The following is a 3479-nucleotide window of genomic DNA, read 5'->3' as shown; positions in this document are numbered from 1 at the left end:
GGGCGGGGAGCTGCGGGCGGGGAGCTGCGGGACGGGGAGCTGCGGGACGGGGAGCTGCGCTCGGCCTCGGTACCCAGCACCGCGCTGCTCCCGCAGGCAGCTCGCAGCTGAGGACGGAGCATCACATGGTGCGGCGCTCCCGCGGCCCTTTAAAGAGCGACCGACCCGATTTGGGGCTGCGCAGCCGAGCGGGGGCGAGGCGGGCGGTGCCGGTTGGGGTTGCTCGCTCCGCAGCCAAACCCGGGCTTCAAAAGCTTCATGTTTCGTTTTCAGCTCCAAAACCGGCTTCAGAGCCCCGTCGCAGGGGCAGGAGTCGAGAGGAAGGAGACAACGGACGAGCGCGGAGCATCCGGTACCGGGCACGGAGCAGCCGCCGCTCGGTGCTCAGCCCCGGGCCGGGATCCGCCGGAGGGGTGGAACCGGCGATGCTCAAATCGCCCCCGGGATCGGGCGGCCTCCCGAAAACCAGTGCCGGGGCGGGGCTGAGCCCTCGGAGCAGCACTGTGGGTGCCGGGGCTGCACCCCTTGCCGAGCATTGGGGAGGGTTGGGGAAGAGGAGGGGGCTCATTCCTGTCCCCAACAAAGTGTGTGAAGGAATGGTCTCCCCATGCTGGGACTGGTTCAGGTGCTGGTTAAGATTATGGGAGAAGTCTGGGGTAAAATAGTCAAACCCCACATTTCTGCCCTGGGCTGGGAAGTGGTGCTCGCTCTGGTGGAGCTGAACCAGCCAAGCCCAAAGCACTGCAGCCCAGCCCTCAGCCTGGCCACTATGGGCAAGCAGCACCCATGGGTGGTTTCCACACCCCTAAGTGGCAGCCAGGCACCTCCAGGGCTCACCCTGAGCATCTCCCTGGGATGGGTTTATCTGAGCTCTACAGGTCTGGGAGCAGCTGTGACCTCAGGGTTGGGACAAGGGGACACTCCCCAGCCCTGTCCAAACCTCTCCACATCCTTTCCTCTGGTGGGAGTGGGGCTGGATTTGTCCCCTCCTCTGTTCTGCTCTATGCAGTGTGAGGTGTCCTACTGCTTGAATCTGTCCCTTGGCACCTTCTCCATCCAAACCTGTGCACCCTAAGGCAGGGATGGGGACATCAGCGGTGGCATCCCATTCCCAGTGCCACCATTGGTGGTGGCCCGTGGGCTTCTCCCTCACCTCCGCAGTGGAGCAGAGGGTTGGGGTCAAGCATCCAGGGGCCACCTGGGGGCTGCGGTGTGATGTCAGCTGTGGCCACTTTGTGCCAACAGCAGGGCAAGGGGAGCTGATCCGGGTTTAAAAGATCTGTTCTCTCTGCAGGGAGAAAAACAAATCAGGGATGGTGCATCCACATAAACACTGTGCTATTTATGGGAGGTGTTCAGGCTGTGTCTCACTGCGCATCCCTTCTCACACATCCTCTGCAGGAAGCCGTTATCCAGCTTCGGGCTCAGCCTGAAGCTGGAGGCAAAGCAAGGCAGGGCTACCAGACACACCGAGCTCCATTTGGATCCCTGTGCACATGGATATGGGTGCCAAACTGCAGCCCGGGTTCCTCCAGTTATCCTGGCTGGCACTGGCTCTGCACAGTGCTGGAGTGGGAAAAGCATCCCAACCCCTGATGTCCCCTGGGAAAGGTCCCTGCAGGCAGCTTCTGACTGGGAGCAGAGCAGGAAAACCATCGGGTTCAGCACAGGAGTGAAACACGGAAGTGAAGGCAGGAAGGTCCCAGCTGAACTGCATGCAAATCCCTCCAACACAGCGATTGAAGCCACTGCTTTTCCTAAAGTGAATTCGCAGTTTGCTCTCCTTCCCCAGACTCACGCCCCAGCATACCTAATCTTAGCAGCACTCCTTATTTAAAAAAAAAACACAACAACAACAGCACGCCCAAATTGTGCCAAAATTGAGCTGCGTGTCTGAGAGTCTGCCAGTGGGGATGAGCTCCCCCATCAGCCCGAGTAGAATTTCTTAAGGCTTTGGCAAAGGCTGCAAATATTGACCGAGTAAATGTGGCTGCTGGCTGCTGCAGGGCGTGCAGACGTTGCTGCTGGTGGACGTGGCGTGAGCTGCCTGCCCTGCGCAAACCAGGCTGGGCCTCGTATCGGAGGTTCCTTTAAAAAGCACAGAATGGGATTTTGTGGTGAACATCAGGCTCCCAGCAGGCTGCTCAAGGTCTTCCAGGCTCTTGCTGTGGGGTTTGGAAGGAGAAAATGGGCTGAGCTGCAGAATGGCCGGGGCAGGACGCTCAGTGTGGGCAAACAGAAGGGGAGATGGAGGGCTGGGAGGCACGGTGAGACTTACAGGATAGGAGCAAACCTGGGCTGGCAGGGAGGGTTTGTGTGATGCAGCAGCATGTTGGAGCCAGCCCTGGGAACTGGGGCTGCACCCAGAGCTCAGCTCCTGCCAAGAAATGCACATCCAAGAAAGCGAATCAGGGTGTGGGGTGCTCCTCTCCCACAGCTTCCGTGTGGGAACGCCTCCTGCCTCAGTTTCCCTACAAGAAGAGCAGCTCCGAGCTGCCATGGCTGAGATGGAGAGGGTTTCTCTTCCTCTTCAATCACAGGGGCCATTCTAGAATACTTCTGCTCACAGAAAGAGGCCTCTTCATTAGGAAAGTTAATTAGAAGCGTGGCTGGTGCCAGCGCTGGGTGGGCTGACATCTCTGCGGGGCATTAATTAGGATGAGCGACACCCCGAGCAGCACAGTCCGGTGGTCTGAGACAAAACGGCCTGAGCAGAAACGGGCAGCAAAACAAAGGGGAGACCTGGAGCTCCTCCAAGGATGCAGCACCACGATGCTGCTGAGTGATGCTGGGTGACACACACACACACAGCCCGGCCTGGACGTTGCTGTGGGTGCTGCATGCCTCGTCCCCTGCTGTTCTGCCCTTTATAGGGTGCACGGCCCCTGGGCACTGCGCCGGGTGCGTTTGGGGATGTGCAGCAGATGCTCAGCAGCTGTGACACAGCTTAGAGAGAATTCCTGGGAGACGATCCCAAATACGAAGTCTTTTCATTTTTGTTTGGGATCTTGTGTGGGTCGGTCATGTGCTGGTCGCATTTTAAAGCTTTTTTAAATTTTTTTCTTGACACTGCAAAGGCTTGTTGGTTTTTTTTTCCCTAAAGGAGCCACATTTGCCATCAACTGGTAGGACTCCCAGATTTTGCCATCAAGCACAGGACAGAGGGCTGGCTGCACACTGACCTGCCCACCAACAGCCCCGCAGCTGCCTGCAGCTGTTGGCTCGCTGCAGAACCCGAGCTGTGGGTGTGATCCACAAGGGATGCATCCTCACTCCCCTTCTCCAACAGTGTGCCACGTTCATGGGATGGATGTGATGCGCCCGACCCTGCCAGCTGTTGTCTGCAGGCAGCTGGGACCAACCCAACCCCATCTGAACCCCCCGAATTGGCATCCAAATTCCCCCTCACGCAGCACTGCTGAGGTGCTCAGGTCCCCATTGCTTGGTGCTGAGATGTTCATGGGGTGTTGGGTTGTTGT

General features: G+C 58.5%; 1 protein-coding gene across 1 annotated transcript in view; it reads left to right on the top strand.

Moving 5' to 3' along the window:
• The window catches only part of LOC104914465 (myogenin-like), a 9359-nt gene that overhangs the window by 1258 nt on the left and 4622 nt on the right, over positions 1–3479 (top strand). The window lies entirely within an intron of this gene.

This window comes from Meleagris gallopavo, chromosome 28 (genome assembly GCF_000146605.3).
Source record: "Meleagris gallopavo isolate NT-WF06-2002-E0010 breed Aviagen turkey brand Nicholas breeding stock chromosome 28, Turkey_5.1, whole genome shotgun sequence".
In the NCBI taxonomy this organism is placed as follows: Eukaryota; Metazoa; Chordata; class Aves; order Galliformes; family Phasianidae; genus Meleagris; species Meleagris gallopavo.
Note: the sequence above shows the minus strand (reverse complement) of the source record. Positions and strands in the feature narration are given on the sequence as shown.